This window comes from Peromyscus leucopus, chromosome 9 (assembly GCF_004664715.2).
Source record: "Peromyscus leucopus breed LL Stock chromosome 9, UCI_PerLeu_2.1, whole genome shotgun sequence".
NCBI classification, from domain to species: Eukaryota; Metazoa; Chordata; class Mammalia; order Rodentia; family Cricetidae; genus Peromyscus; species Peromyscus leucopus.
Genome location: NC_051070.1, coordinates 107,009,151 through 107,026,208, shown reverse-complemented (window position 1 = coordinate 107,026,208; position 17,058 = coordinate 107,009,151). Strand labels below are relative to the sequence as shown.

General features: G+C 47.6%; 1 protein-coding gene across 1 annotated transcript in view; it reads left to right on the top strand.

The window, feature by feature from the left end:
- Window positions 1-326: 326 nt before the first annotated feature.
- Fam170b (family with sequence similarity 170 member B) overlaps window positions 327-17,058 on the top strand; it is a gene marked incomplete at its 3' end in the record, with an annotated part of 41,649 nt that continues 24,917 nt past the window's right edge. Inside the window, exons 1-3 of the mRNA XM_037208723.1 lie at window positions 327-343; window positions 4,742-4,795; window positions 7,110-7,140. The remainder of the gene's footprint in view (window positions 344-4,741; window positions 4,796-7,109; window positions 7,141-17,058) is intronic.

The window sequence follows — 17,058 nt, the reverse complement described above, 5'->3', positions numbered from 1 at the left end:
AGGATGATGGGACCCCACAACGATGATTCCACATGGACTATGGTAAAGCCATTAAGCTGATTAACACCATGGAAAGATCAACTTTGTACTACAAACTGCTCAGGACAATTTTGAGATGGCTAGCTGAGATGATCCAGATTCACAGACTACTCGAGCAAGGACTTGAGACGAGTCCTACATTTTCCCATTGTGTAGAGACTGGACAACAAATGACAGAGCTACCTCTCCCAGATCTGACAGTTAACCCAAAAAATTTCTTTTCAGGATTCCCTAAAGATGTCTTCGCCCCCAGAAAGCAGGAAGTAATTATAAGAAAACGACGCCCACATTCCCAAGAGGTGGGGTAGGTGTTTTTTTGGTTATTCAATGGCTTGTGGATAATTGCTATTGTTTATGATGGTTGGTTATAAGTTGTTAATTGTTAATGGTAAAAAAAAAAGCTAAACAAAGGAGATTAGATACAGGGTTCTTGTTTAAAAAAAGAAAAAGAAAAAAAATACAGAAAAGTAGATCATTGAATCTACTCTGAAAAAAGGGAAGATATAGAAATGATAAGATAAACAGTAGATTTTTGGATCTACTTAAAAAAAGAATATGAATATGATAAGATAAAAAGGGAGATTATTGAATCTACTTTTAAAAAGGAACTACTTGTTTTAAATAGGATAAGTAATGAAAATTGCTATCTGAATTCGTCAAATGATAATGGACTAGACATTGTTAATGTATATAATGGAGGGGTTTTTTTTGTCTGAATCTGTCAAATGATAATGGACTAGACATTGTTAATGTAATTCTTGACTGTAACCTTTTCTTATTTTAGACAAAATAGGGGAAATGTGATATATTGTGTCTCCCAATATATTGTGCACCCTAATAAACTTATCTGGGGTCAGAGAACAGAACAGCCACTAGATATAGAGGCCAGAAAATGGTGGCACATACACCTTTAATCCTAGCCTTCTGGAGGCATGGATCTCTGTGAGTTCAAGGCCACACTGGAAATAGCCAGGCATAGTGACACACGCCTTTAATCCCAGGAAGTGATGGCAGGAAGCAGAAAGGTATATAAGGCGTGAGGACCAGGAGCTAGAGCTGGTTAAGCTTTTAGGCCTTTGAGTAGCCGTTCAGCTGAGATCCACTTGGATGAGGACTCAGAGGCTTCCAGTCTGAGGAAGCAGGATCAGCTGAGAAACTGGCCAAGTGAGGTGGCTGTGGCTTGTTCTGCTTCTCTGATCTTCCAGCATTCACCCCAATACCTGGCTCCAGGTTTGTTTTTATTAATAAGACCCTCTAACAATTTGTGCAACACAGAAGGAGCCCAGTGTTCAGGACAAGGTGACCCCAGACAGTACTGCTGACTAGGATGAGAGCTGGAGAGGGCAGGACCAGGCTGCTGTCTGGGATGCCTGGGCAGGGAGGGCTTGGGGCTGCCACTGGGCCTCCCCTCCTCTGTCTCTCACCCTTCCCCAGCGGTCTGAGCCGCCCTGTCGCAGCCTGTGGCTGTGGCTATTGGCTCTGCATCCGGCTTTCTCAAGTGTGTCCTGATTTCCTTGTCAGTTTCATCTGAGGCTGGTGCAAAGTATTCACAACAAATGCTCCCATTAAGAGCTATGGTCACCAGAGGGAAGACCCAATGATTGGGCAGCAAAAGCAGGCTGACCCCTAGAGGCCTGTCCTCCCTAGAAGATGACTTCCCTGGCTCCTACCTTCTGTCCAGTACAGACAGAAAGAGGCCTTTCTGTAGGCAGAGGGTGTGGCTCAATGTGAACACAGCAGCGTAGCTGAGGCCAGAGCATCTGCCTGAAATCCTTCTCTTGACCACAGTCCTTCAGTACAGTTCCAGGTCTTTTACAGGTCCACGAGTGGTTCAAGCTAGCAGGCTTAATTTAAGGAAATGTTAATGCAGTGGAGTTTATTGGGGGCCTCGTCCATCAGAGAAAATCAAGGTCATTATATGTAGTGGTACGTGTGTGCACAGGCACGTGTGCGTGCGTGCGTGCGTGCGTGCGAGTGTACGTGTGTGCACGCGCACACGTGTGTGCAAGCTTGAGTTCTGTAGAAAAGACACCTCTGTCTGTCTCCAAAAGGAGCTGTGGTCAGAACAAGTCTGTGAGCTTTTGCTTCAGAATCCCCAGGCTTCGTTCACCCATCCGTGGGTGAGATACAACTTCAAACTAGGAGCTGGGGAGAAGCTCACTGGTCAAGATCCAGAGGACCCGAGCTGAGTTCTCAGCACCCAGGCCAGGCAGCTCATATGTGCCTGTACCCCCCGGCTACAGGGGATCTGACACCTTCTACTGGACTCCTTAACCTTACACATGCGTGTGCCCCCACACAGACACATACCTATACACACAATTAAAAGTGAAGCCAATCTTTCAAAATAAATCCTGTTTACGATGGTCTGTTACGATGATTCCCTTTCCCACTAAACAAAGAACACCTTTGTCCTTCCTTCCTGTAGTTCTGGCTTCATACATTGTGCTGAGTGTCACTGAGGGTGGTCAATGGTCATGGGTGAGCGGAAAAGGTCTTTGCTGATTGGGGAATCAGAGTCTCTGTCCTTTCCACCCCTAGGAGTCAGGAGTCAACCTCCTGGGAGCTCAGGTGGGAAGGGCCCAGGCCACCTGTTCTTGCCCATGGGAGGCCCACTGAGGTGCATGAGCTGAGGCTGAGGCCTGCTTGGCCAATGGCCTGGATGGAATTATGTCCCCCATTGTCGTTGGTTTTATCTACTGGAGTTTCAATCATCTGCAGTCTATCATAATCTGAAAAGCTTAACGGGAAAATTCCTGAAATGAACACTTCATACATTCTAAATAACTTTTTATAGTATATCATCATGATCATCCTACTTTATTATTGGCTATTATTGTAAATATTTTTTATATCTAGGTATATATGTAGGAGAGAAGGTGCATGTAGAGTTTTGGACTCTGTGGTTTTAGTTGCCCATGGGGAGTCTTGGACTATATTTCCTGCAGATATGGTACATTGGCTTCTGGGCTCCCAGGGCAGCCCTGCCTCTTTCTACTTTGTTTGGTCTTTGGGCACATTTTTAAGTCCTCAGTATTTCTGGCTCCCTCCCCATTCATCAAATTGTGATAAGCACAGGGCCCATGTCACAGAGTGATTATTGTATTAAATATATGACCAACTGGACTGCACACATCTGTCTCAGAATAAGTGACTGAGGATTGACCACCTTTTCCAAGGCCCACAATCTTATGTAGCCTGTTTGTGGGACCACCAGTTTGCTACTGAATGGGGTCTCCAAGTCCTGGCTGGAATCACCAGATTCATGAGGCATCTCTGCATGGTGGCCTTACTTTACCGTCTCTATCATTCATTCACTCATTCATCGACGTCTGTTGATACTTCCTACGTGTCAGATGCTGTGTCAAACTCTGGACACTCCTGTGCAGACAGTGGGAGATCACCAAGACACATTCCGATACCTAGCTGAGAAGCTACTAGCGTGGTACCCAATGCACAGCATCAGTATGTAAATGTTGAGTTAGTAGTGACTTAGTCAGTTAGGTTGAGGAAGCACAGGGCTGTTGAGGTCCCAGAAGGGGCAGCTCACCTGGGTGTGGAGAGCCAGGGAAGAAATAACATAGAGCAGAGTGGGGGGAGCAGCAGGGACCAGACAGAGGGAGAGGCCTAATGGCAGAAGACGCCTGGGTAGACTACAAGAGGTGGTGAGAGTGGCCAGGATGTAGGCTGGGGTCAGCATAGGGGTCTTAGAAACCACTCACAACAGTGTGCTGAGCCCAGCAGGACCTTATTCCTCAACTGGGCTTTGGGGAAAGCTTGAGCCTCTCAGGAAGGCCCTGAGACTCTGTGGCAGCCAGAAAACCATTGAGTTCTTGAGGGTGGTAGTCAAGGTGAAGAGGAATTATTTGCCAACAACCTCCCAGCTGGAGCTCTGCCCTCTGTCCCCAGCAGTGGTGGGCTTCTTTTTGTTATTTTTAGTGTGTGTGATATATACGTGTGTGCGTGCACGTGTGTGTGTGTGCACTCGTGTGCACTCTAGGGGTATGCAGGCATGCACTTGTGCATATTTATGTGAAGGCCAGAAGAGGACATTGGGTACATTTGTTCTATCACTCTGCCTGCTTCCTTGAGACGGGGTGTCTTAGTTAGGGTTTCTATTGCTGTGAAGAGACACCATGGCCAGGGCAACTCTTACAAAGGGAAACATTTAAGTGGGGCTGGCTTACAGTTTCAGAGGTTGAGTTCATTATCGTCATGGTAGGACATGGTAGCATGCAGCAGATGTGGTACTGGAAAAGGAGCTGAGAGTCCTACATCTTGATCCTCAGGCAACAGGAAGTGAACTATGACACTGGGCATAGCGTGAGCATGGGAGACCTCAAAGACCACCCTCACAGTGACACACTTCCTTCAACAAGGCCACACTTACTCCAACAAGGCCACACCTAATAGTGCCATTCCCTTTGGGGACCATTTTCTTTCAAACCACCACAGGGGGGTCCTTACTGACCCTAGAGCTGTGCTGATAGCCAGTAAGACCCAGTAGCCATTCTGTCTCTGACCTACTACTACAACACCGGTTACAGGCATATGTGTGACCATGCCTCCCCTCCCTTTTAAAGTGTAGGTGCTGGGGATTGAACTTGGGTTCTCATGCTTATGTAGCAATTGCCCTCACACCGAGGGATCCCCCAGCCCTGGCTGTGTGTTTCTGACGAGGCTTGGGATTCTTTCTTTGCAGGTGTTGGAGGAGCTCAAGTGCTGGAAATGGACAAGTCTGCTGGGACTGCGATCGGTAGGTGGCCTCCCTGCTTGTTCTGTATACAGAGTCGGGGAGAGACCCTACAAAGGATGCAGGTAGATGCTGGTGTTCGTTCTTGCTAGCCAGTACACATCTCGCCCACAGGCCCACTTAGTGGCTGAAATGCTTTAATCTGGGGACCCAGGCCACCTCTGTGTGTCAACTGTCTCTTATCAGCATCCTTAGCTCCCCCAATGCCTTGTCCTGTATCTATGGGCCTTCTAAAACAGTCTCTGCCATTCTCCCTGGTCCTCACCTACTCATTGGCCCCCTTCCCACAGTGCCTGTCCTCCCCACACTGAGGCTTGCCTTTACTAGCAAGGAGCAATCCACACATCATCTCCTCTAAGAAGGCCCTCGGCCCCAGGGCTCCCACATCAGTCCAGACCACCTGTCATGTGACCTTAGTGTGAGCCCTTTGCCGGACTTTCTCGGCAGACTCGAGGCTCCTCTATGACAGTGCAGGTCCTTCCCCATTAGCTTGCCGGCTTACCACATAGCAATAATTTTCATATCCTTGATGGATGAGTCAATGAGTGAATTCAGGGGTAAGTGAGGTAGGATGGCAGGAAGCCAGAGGAGCAAGCTGCCTACCACCAGAGCTCGTGTGGCCAGGTCCTGCTGAACTTGAATGACCCTTGAAGATGGAAACAGTTCTGAGAGCTGAAGAGACCAGGAATGAGGCTCTGGGGATAGGGGAAGGGCTGGGAACGGAAAGTAGAAAACAAGGCTAGCATAGCAGGTTGAAACTGGGATGTTACGGTCCAGGAACATGAGCTTGAACTTCATGTAGAGCCATGGAAGGCCCCTGGAGGCTGGCAGCTGAATCTTGAGTTCAGTTCTTCCCTGTGCTTCAGATTTCAAATACGCCATCATTGGTACGGCCTTGGGAGTAGCCATATCTGCAGGTTTCCTTGCCCTGAAGATCTGGATGATCCGGAGACATTTGTCTGATAATGACTCTGCAGACCTGAAGAACACACCCCAGGGTAAGGGACCTATGACAAACAGAAGAAAGGACTGTCTGTTAGTCTTTTGTGTTACTGTGACAAAATACCCGAGGCAACCAACTTAAAGAGAGGAAAGGGTTTTGGGCTCACAGTTTGGGATTTTGGTCCACGCTCCATTGGTCTTCTTGGTTTGGGACTTGTGGTGATATGACATGCCATGAGTGTGTGGAGGAGGAAGCTGGCTCCTCTCAGAGAGAAGACACTGGGAATCTACAATTCCCCTCAAGGACATGCCCCCAAGATCGAAGGTCTCCCAGTAGGTTCTACCTTTTAAAGGTTGTCCCACTTCCCAATAGCATCATGGGCTGGGGAATAAGCCTTTAACACATGGGCCTTTGGAGAACATTCTAGACCTGAGCTATAGCAGATGGTGCCCTGTGAAGCCACTTAATGTGAAACAATGGGGGAAACTTCATGGTAGAGACAGAGCAAACCCAAAAGCCCACAGCCCAGGACTCCCACAGAGAGAAAATGGGGCATCTCTGTGTCTGTCTTCCCTCTGTGTCTCCCTGCCTATCTCTCTGTCACCATGTACTTCTCTATTCAGTCCCTTTTGGTGTTCTGGGAATTTAGCTTTCTGGAGAAAGATGTGAAGAACTGAAGTTAGTTTCAAGCAGGACTTCTGGTTTCCCATCCCATGGATATGATCAGATCAAATTGATCCTAGGAGGACCTGAGGTGGTTCTGAGCTCAGCTGGTTGATGGGCAGGTTATACCCAGGGCAGGGCAGAGTGGTTGCCTGTGATCCAGATGTGGCTGGGCTCGTGTGAGTCTGTGACCCTGAGACAATGAAGATGATGATGGTGTAATTTTCTGTGGGGTGGATCTGAGGACAAGGAGGAAGGAGGCTTTCTTTTTTTGAAAATATAACATGACCTGTAGAGATCCATGGGAAGGGTGGTGTGGGCCGTAAAGGAACTTCTGGAAGTGGGCATCACTGGTCATAAACATTGGTTTGGCTTTGATTTTGTTTCCCTGCCTGTCTCTCCATCCTCCAGTCCCTGACCTTCACTCTCCTGAGAATGTCAGCTCCTTTAGGAGATTCAGGCTGCAGGCAGAGGGGATGTGGGCCCTGGGCAGTATGGGGAACACTCGGTCACTTGTGTACCAGCCAAGCGGCTCAGGAACCAGCCATGGACAGGGAGGTTCCAGCAGCACTAAGATGTGCCCTGAACCACTCCCCAGTGAGTGGGCCACCCTAGAGCTCCTCCACTGGGCTGACTTTGACCCCCAACACATGTCAGCTGGGCAGAGGAATCACAGGCCCTCCTTGCTAATGCTCTATTCTCTCTGTTTAGACACCATCTTGCAGAAGAAGAGAAGCCCCAGGTAAGGTCAGTGGGTACCAACCCCCGCCCCCAGCCCCTGGCCCCACCTCAGCTAGTCAGTCACCAGAGAGGACTGAAATGCACCTTACAGGTCCTGCCTGCTGCTCTTCCTTCTTTGGACCAGTGGGAGCCATGAGAGTAGTGGCCACAGGGTACAGTAGCCAAGGGGGCCCAGACTTGTCTTCGCACAGCTTGGGTTAGATTCTTCCCCAACACCCTGCTCAGAACCTTCCATGCATGGGACTTAGAATAAAGTCCGCAGCTCCTCCGTGACCAGAGTCTGTCCCAGGTTGAATTCACTCACTGACATCCAGCAGCTTTGTTTTCCTGCATGGAACCCGTGTCTTCTCTGGTCAGCCTCCCCCAGGACCTTTGCACTCACGACTTTATAACAGAGATGCTCTTTGCTGAGATGGTTGCGAGCCTTGCATTTCATTTCCTTTACACCTCTGCATCCGTCAGTGCTACCATTTGATTTTAGACAGCCCACTTTAAATAGGAGCACCCCACTGTGGCCTTCTCTTTCTTTTCCGTGTGTGCATGTGGATGTGTTCATGTGTGCCAGGCTTGTACACACGCATGTGTGCACACATGGATACCAGAGGCTGATGTTGGGTATCTTCCTCAACCGTTTTCCACCTTAAATTTTGAGATGAGGTCTCTTACTGAGCCCAGAGCTTGCTGGTTTGGTTAGGCTGGCTGCAGCAAGGTGCAGTCCACTCTCCAGTGCTGGGTTTTGCATGAGTGTTGAGGATCAGGTAGCTCTTCATACTTGCTTCAAGAACTTACTGACTGAGCCGTCTCCCCAGCCCTGACTATTTTTCTCCACACCTCTTTCCCACAGATGCATGACATGTCACGCCATTAAATTCTGTGCCTTTTTCTTTTTGTTTCTCTCTATAAAATGTGACCTCCTTGAGAGCAGGTCTTTCTTTTCATCTCTGTAGCTCCATCAGATAGCCTAGTGCCTAGAACAGAGTGTGAACCTGTGTCTGTGATGAATGAATGAATGGATGGATGGATGAATGAATGAATGGATGGGCATGCAGCCATGAGACAGGTGCTGGGTAGCAAGAGAGGGAAGACAAGTCCCCTCCAACTACAGGGGTCACAGGTGACAGCCATCTGAGAGTGATGAAGCAGGAAAGGCCTGCATGACCCTGTGGCACCTTGGCGGTGTGGAGGGCTGCACACCCTGCGGGAAGTAGATTGTGTGAGGGTGCAGGTAGAAAGCAAAGAGAAACCCTCACAAGCACAGGAGCCCTGGGAAAGGAGGACACCAGTGGGTCATTTGGCCAGTGAGGGAGCCATCTGGTGAGAGCAGATGTTTTAGTCTACAGTGTGGGGAGGGAAGATGCAGGAGAAGAGGTTTCAGCTCCCTGGGGCGTGAGAGCCTTTGGTTAAGTGACTTTGAACCCTGTCCTGAAACTTCCTGTCCAGCACTGAGGACGGGGGGCGGGAGAAGAGTGCTGGATGGTCACAGTCATCCTCTTGGAGCTAGGAGGAGGGCCTGTGCAGATGGGAGCCCCCTGGAAGTCCCCTGAGGGCTCAGACTCTCTGGGACATCCTCTGAACCACAGCCGAGAGGCTGCAGAAAGAAGACAAAAGTGATACAGCTCTGGATCCTTTGAGGCATGGGGCTGCAGGAGGTGAGAGGGCTGCAATAGCTGTTTGAAAATGACCCTTCAAAAGCAGCAGCCGAGGGCAGTCAAGGGAGGGGGAAGAGAGGCTGCAGCAGAGGGAGGGGCCAAGTTTCCCAAGTTAACACTAGATGAAGTCTGGGGATCCCAGGCAATTCAAGACCCCAGGAAGCAGCTGAGCACCAAGAGCCAGGGCTACCACCCAGCCTGGTCTCACCTTCCGCTCTGCACTAGACTCTATTAACAGCGTCTTCCTCTGTTCCGAGGCTCATCCTCGGTGTCCTCCCTAACAGGAAGGAAGGCTGGCATTGTCCTGGGGGCAGCTGTGGCTCTTCTGCTTGCCGTGGTGGGAATGCTGGCATGAGAGACCTCATGCTTGGACAGCAGTCCTCTAGGACTATGGGAAGTTTTCAAGGGATGATCCTTTGGCCATACTAAGAATAAAGCTGTGCTCATTTGCTCAATTAGAGTTGAGAGAACTGGGCTGTAACCAAAGGAGAGTCTGGTTTTTCTACAACCTTCCTCTGACAGTGGCCGATCTGTTAGCCAATTTAGTTGATTTAACGAAAACAAAATCCCAAACGCCGCTCTGTGTTAGCAGGCTTCCGTGTGTTTGACGGTTGGCTTCTCACACTGCTTTGTGGGGGTTTGAAAGCCTGCAGATGGGAGCAGATGCTGAGGGGCGTGATCTCAGGGTCCTGGTTGAACCTGCCCTTCTCTGGTTCACCACATGCTACTCACATCCCCTAGTTGCCTGTACAGTTCGTGGGCTGAACCCAGTGGTAACTCAACAGCTGCCTGGCATGGCCACCCTAGGTCTGGAGCCATCTCCCATCTTCTCTCCTGTCCTCTTTCTATTTGAAAACAATCTTGAAATCTACAGAGAAGTTGCAAACGAAATTTATATGTTCCCTGCACCTCTTTTTTTTTCTTTCTCCCCACAGCATTGTTCATAAAACTGCCTAAGATTAAATTACATAATGTTCCATTTCCTTTGCTCCCCCCCTTTTTTTGGTGGGGGGTGTTAAGAATACCGAGAGGGGGCAGCATTGCCTGTCTTGCGCTGTCCAGCACCAGAGGTGCCTACCTAACCTCAGCCGGGCTCCCTGTTGGTGACGCTTGTTTTGATGGCTTGGCTAGGGAAGCCATGCACTGTGGAGATGATACTGTTCTGTGTCAATAGCAAATACCCTGAGCTGATGCTTTGTGAGCATAGATTGTCCCCAGCAATCCTCACTCGTTGATTTCACCTATTCACAAGCCACGTCTAAGTCAGTTGTGGCCACTGGTGGTTATGAAAATATTGAGTCCCATCCTGGTACCTCTTCTGCATTTAACACCTGTCGTTCTTTTTTGGGGGGGATTGGGAAGGACTTTTTATACTTCTCTCTCTCTTCCTTTTTAAATTTTTTACTGATTATTGTTATGCTAGACTTCAATGCTTTTTTTTTTTTAAGATTTATTTATTATGTATACAGTATTCTGGCTATATGCATGCTTGCAGGCCAGAAGAGATCTCATTATGGATGGTTGTGAGCCACCATTTGGTTGCTGGGAATTGAACTCAGGACCTCTGGAAGAACAGCCACTGCTCTTAACCGCTGAGCCATCTCTCCAGTCCCTTCAATGCTTTTTAATCTATCACTGTCATAATTCTTTGTTGCTTAAAGTATCCCAAGTTGGGTAAACGTGAGGCATTTTTTTAACCTATTATTTATTCTTTGTGTCTGTCAATATTCATCTTGATCCATTCATCTCTCTGTCCCTTCTTATCTGCCCTCTGCCCTTGCAACCTGCCCCCCCCCCATAAAATAACATAAAATTTAAGAGAAAAGAAGAAACAAGAAGAAAAATCTCATTATATTCCCTTTAGTCCATATGTCTTTACTTGCAAGTGTTCATTACAAGGAGTCCTTGGTCTGGTTCAAGGCCTCTGGTTTCTGCTACACCATAGATACTGGGCCCTCACTGGTTCTCCTCCTGGATATTCTGTTTTTTCCCTGTGTCATGGAGATCCTTCAGCTTTGGATCTGTAGGACATGCTCCAGTAGATCACAGATGGGGTGGATGTTAGTGTGGGCCAACTCATATCCCTGGTTCTGGGCCTAGGTGGTTGCAGGGTTGGTCAGCCCACCAGCTCTCTCCCAGGAGAGCTCTCACCAGGGTGAGCTCTCCAGGACTGCTCCTGCTTGTTTACCCTATGCAGCAAGGAGCAAGGGACAGGACAAGTTCTCCAGCTTTCAGGCCCTCAGGGTTGGCTTACGCATACTTAGGCCACCAGGGCTCGCTCTACTGTGTTGCCCAGGTGAGATGCAGGGGCCACTCTCCTGAGTGCTGCAGCTGGTGAGGGGCAGGGACAGCTCTTCCAACTGCCACAGGTCGAGAGGGGCAGGAGAAGGGGGAAGTTCAAGTCACTTCTTGACGACAAGTGGGCCCCCATGACAACAACCTGATTGTCTGGAGCATCTTCCAGACTAAACACACACACACACACACACACACACACACACACACACACACAAACACAAACACACACATACACCCATATATACATATACATACATTCATACACAGACACATCAATGTACATGCAAACATGCATACATATAGACACACACATATATACACATAGACACACAGACACACATATACACAAATGTACAGACACACATACATACACATACACACATATACACTCACATAGATATACACAGACACATATACACTCACATAGATATACACAGACACACAAATAGACATATACACACATGCATACACAGATATACACACACAGACACATACAAGGACACAAACACACATAGATACACATGGACACACAGACACACACATACTTACACACAGAAACATACACACATACATACACAGACACATGAACACACAAACACATTCATTCACAGACACATGCACACACATACACACAGCACACATAGACACATATACACACAGACATATATGCACTACATACACAGACACATATACTGACATGCATACACAGAGACACATACAGACACAGACATGCATACACACACACACATACACACACACACACCACACACACACACATACACACTCACAGACACACACACACACACACACACACGGTATCTCAGGCTCCTTCTGTACTACTCTCAGCCCCTCACCACTTTCCTTGGCTTTCCTGTGTTTTTATGGGGGTTGATTTTTAGAAATCTAAATTTGGACAGACTGTGTCACACTCGTGGTCACCCGCATGTCGTTTCTTCTGGGTTCTTTCAGTGTCTGTATGGAAAAGGCAAAGCCAATCCCCTGGGGCTTTCCACACCTTCCCCTCTGCATTTCTACGTCGCCTCAATGACGTGGAGACCTGTTTCTCTACCGAGCAGGATTTTGACCCCCTTGCTCGATTCCAGTCGCCACACGCAATGCTTCCCGAATCACAGCAGTGTCCTGGCACAGCCTGTCCTGCCAGCACGTGTGTATACAGCCAGAGCCATATGTTCAACTTAAATAATAATGTTCTCTGTGTGGGTGGAACTACCAATTTGATACAGAATTAGAGATACTGCTCTCGGGGCCTAGGGTAGCTTAATGTTTTATTTAAAACCCTTAATTTTATTTTTGAGCAGGTAAAAGAGGAACAAAAGTCAAAGATGAGACTGTTCAAACATAAATGCAGAGAATCCTTTCTCTCCAAACTGTTGATACATCTCTGCTTCGAGGTCACCATCTCAGTGGCCCTGCCCTTTGACCCTTTCACAAAAGCGCATTGAATTTTAAACATTTACATATAGTCAGTTTTAATTTTATATCTATTCATGATATTTTATGATATTTGTATATAATGGTATTTTTTTATATTTATTCAGATACGTTTTTGTGGTATTTTAAGATGTTTTTTGTCTGTTTGATTCGCTGGCATTCACTCTGGTGTGTGAGATGAGCTATGGACACATCTGGTCTTTTACTCAAACACAACCTCACTACAGACCTTGGTTAAGTATAGTGGTGCATGCCTGGAATCCCGGTGTGGGCAGGATTGCCAATGGGAGTCCAGCCTGAACTAGTCCCTGCCTCAGAAACGAGCGGAAGGTGCTGGAGAGATGGTTCAGCAGGGAGGTGCTCACTGCCCTCCTGGAGGACCTGAGTCCAGCTGCCGGCATCGTGTCCAGTGGTTCACAACTGCCTGGAACTCTGGAACTCGAGCTCCAAGATGATCTGATGCACTTTTCTGACCTCCAAAGGCACGCACGCGCACACAGACACACACGCACACGCACATGCACACATGTGCATATACACACCCACCCACAAAATAAATCAGTCTTAAAGAAAAGCGAACCAGAAGGACAAACAGCCATGTTGGCCCCACCCTCTTTTCCCATTGTCTGATTTGCTCTCGGCTCCCACGCATGTGTGGATGCTTCTGGACTTGGCCACCTGTGGTCAGCAGTGGGCAGGTATCACACTGTGACTGTGGGGGGTTCCGGGTATGCTTCGCCATCTGGCAGGCTGGCTCCTCCCACCCCCAGCAAACCCACACTTCCCTTGCTCCTCAGGGAAACATTTGCTAGTTTAGTTCTGGTAGCTTTAGGCAAGACTTTCCGGTCAACTTCAGAATTTTACTGTGAAAACAGATGTCTTGGTATTTCATTGGGGATATATTATTTTTACACATTAGATTGGAGCTGATTAATTTCATTGTTGACATTAACCAGAAATCCATGGGAGAAATCTATTTTAAGTTTGATTAGCAAATGGGTTAATCACACATATTAGTGGGGTTTAGTGTGCTGTCTCAGTGCATGCATCTAACATTCAAATCCAGCTTGGCTTTATCCCTGCCTCTAGTACTCAGTAGTCTATGCTCAGGTTAACTTTTTTCTTAGCATCCACCTGTGTTCAAGAACATGTGATAGCTTTCTGTGTCTAGCCCACTTCATTTAACACCATGCCCTCCAGCTCCATCCATGTTTCTGCACACCACAGGCTCTTTTTGTTCTTTATGGCTGCATTTCCTGTGAACATACACCATGGTTTTGTTATAAAGACACTTAGCATGTCCCTTCTCATGTGCTTCAATGAAAGCTCTTGGGTTTTATTCATAAGGTTCTTACCTTTCTTGCTAAGTTTACTCCTAAGTATTGTGAATATCTTGTGTGCTTATGGTCTTTCCCGTTACTTCTCGGGCCCAGCCATTGAGTAGGGATCACACTGGTTGCCCTCCTGGATGCTTGTGTCATTTAGCTTGGTTTCTCTTTGGTCCCTTTGACTTTTTATGGCACCCCTCATCTGCCCAAATGCATCCCTTCTTTCCCAGTTTTTTTTTTGTTTTTTTTTTTTTGTTTTTTTTTTTTGGTTTCTCTGTGTAGTTTTGGTGCCTGTCCTGGATCTCACTCTGTAGCCCAGGCTGGCCTTTAACTCATAAAGATCCACCTGGCTCTGCCTCCCGAGTGCTGGGATTAAAGGCGTGCGCACCACTGCCCAGCTTCTTTCTCAGTTCTTATGACACTAATTGCTCACTCTTCTCTGATGCATCTTAAATTGACACTGTTAGTGACAGCAGACACAGAGCACTACATGCCTTGTGCCTGATCTTGGCGGACAATCTACTCAGCATCCACTGAAGAGCAAGCTGGGTTTAGAGTGGGCTGTCAGGGAAGGACTTTATCAGGACATTTAGTGAGCCACTTCCTCATCAGTGAGACATTTCTGACAAAATCCAAGACCCGTTCCTGTTTTCAAAACTCAATAATAAATGCTCCCCTTGGCTCACCAGATGCAGAAACACATATTGATTTTATTTATCTATTTGTTTTTCCTTTTCTTGGTGACCTACTTGTGATTTCTTTGGAGAATGTGGTAGAATATTTTAGCTTAACAGTCATTCTAATTGTATTGCGTCCAAATCCTTTTATTCCCTCTCTTCATGCCAACACATGGCGAGCAGTCTAATTCCACTACTCACCCAGCCAGCTGATGTCCCCTCCTCTGCCTAGCTTGCCTTTTACTGCAGATTGTGTCTGGCTCCTGGGTGCGGTTGACACCCACACATTCATAGAGTTCTTACTCCTGTGACTTGGTCCAGGAGACACTCCCCTGCCTCAGCGCTGCCATTGCAAAGAAGCTGTCCTCCTTGTCTACTTGGGTCATCAGTATCTTCAGCACTTGTGCTGAGTCGGCCCAGGCACCCAAAACCCTCTCCTCAACCCTGAATTTAACTTGTGGCTAGTTAAACTCAACAGAAGGAATCAACTTTGTACTCAGTCTTTGCCTGTCTAGACCAGCCCCCACAGACTCCATGTTCTTTTGGACCATTATCCTTTTTAGCAAGACACACCAGCATTTAACAGCCATGGATGCCTTCTCCTATATTTCCTTCTTCAATTGTCCCCACTTCCTCCACCAGATCTTTCATTTTTAGTATTTTATTAGTGTATATTAATATTTTACAAAATAATGGGTATCTTCTTTTCATTCTAGGAAGCCCAACAGTGTACTTCAATCAGACCAAACCCCACACTCGTGTTCTAGGTTGTTTTCTATTGCTGGGGTGAAGATCATGACTAAGAGCAACATGGGGAGGAAGGGTTCATTCCATCTCACAGAGGGATGTCAGGGCAGGAACTTGAGGCAGGATCCTGGAGGCAGGACCTGGAGCAGAGGCCACAGAGGAAGACTGCTGACTGGCTTGCTTTTCAGGCTCATCCCATAACCCCCTCCTGCAGGGTGGCACCTCCAACATTAAGAAAATGCCCCCTGACTTGCCTACAGGATGGAGGTATCTTCTCATCCAAGGTTCCCTCTTCCCAGATGACCCTTGTTTATGTCAACAAGAAACTAAGTGGCACATCCCGTCACTCTTCTGTGTGCCCCCACGCCATTCTTGCTCATCATCACTGTTGGTTCACCTCTCACTAAGCTCTGTAAGCTTGAGCCTCATGGGGGTCCTCAGCCCTCAGACACAAGCTAGGTGAAGATGTGCTGTCCCTTTTATGGCCCTTGACTTGACTTGCCCCATGCATGTTCCATTCTGCTGTCTTCCTGCCATGGTTCCTCCTACACTATGCTGAGATGACAGACAAGAGATTGGTACTGAACAGGCCCAACTAATCACACTTGCTATTAGGGAGCAGTCAATGCAGCATGAATGTGGCATTCTGTTATCACCATAGGTAAAGCTTATGGGAAACTATGGTGTTAGTGTGAACTCCATCTCCTTCACGGAGATGTTGGCGATCTCTATGAAAATGTCCCATAGCCCAGAGCTTTGTATCTCAACCTCCAGCTCCAGGTGTTTGTGTCAGAGCTTGGTTTGGTGACTTCATCTTTTCTTCTGTTTTCCTCTTTAAAAAAAAAAATGCATGGACAGTGCCTTCTCTCCTGTCTCAGTTGGTACATGTAGAGTGTGATGGTTATACAAGTTGGTACAGCTTGTGATATAGAGCTGAGGGCATCATCTTTTATTACATTTCCATAGGCTTCCCTACCTTGTTCCTCTTAGCCTCTGCCTAGATCTGAACATGTTCTTCATATACACTTTCCCCATATAGTCTGATTAACCCTGAGGAATGAGTCCCTGACACTTTCTGATAAACCCTGAAGAATGAGTGCCTGACACTACTGTATTGATGTGGCTGAAGTCTTGTGGCCTTGGGTTTGGCAGGCAGAAACAACCTCATGGCTGATATCTGGCTTCAGTGCTGGCTGCAGGCATCTTTCTGTGTCGTTTGAGGAGAGGCCCCACGGTGCTGACATCTGCTGGTGATCTCCTCACACCTGCTCACTGTGCTGCCTCCACACAAAGCCAACCATAAGGACACAGTCCCTCTAACAGCAAGTCTTCCGATGTTTCTTTCCCTTTCTAGAGATGCCCGAGTGATTGAGCTGTGAGCAGCCAGCTACACTGGGAGAGCTTTAGGTGTCTGGGGTCTGAGCGCCCAAGGCTGATGATGGATCATTACATGGACTCAGCATAGCAGCAGGTACTAAAAGGGCTACACTTGGTGGCACCTCTGTCCTGAGGGAAGATGTCACTCCTATTCTGCAAGTGTCTGCGCAGGGGGAGGATGTGACTCAGCACCAAGGAAAAAAGAAACCCCAAATCCATATTTCTCAGCTTATGTGCCCATGTAGGAGCTATGCAAGTTTCTACAAAAGCGTTGTGTCCACATCAATGAAACCCCACCCCAACATGGCTGGTGAAAATGGGAATGAAGCCAAGACAGCTTCCTCAGCACCGTGGGGCTATAACCATCTAGACTCAGGCCTTGAAGTCTTAG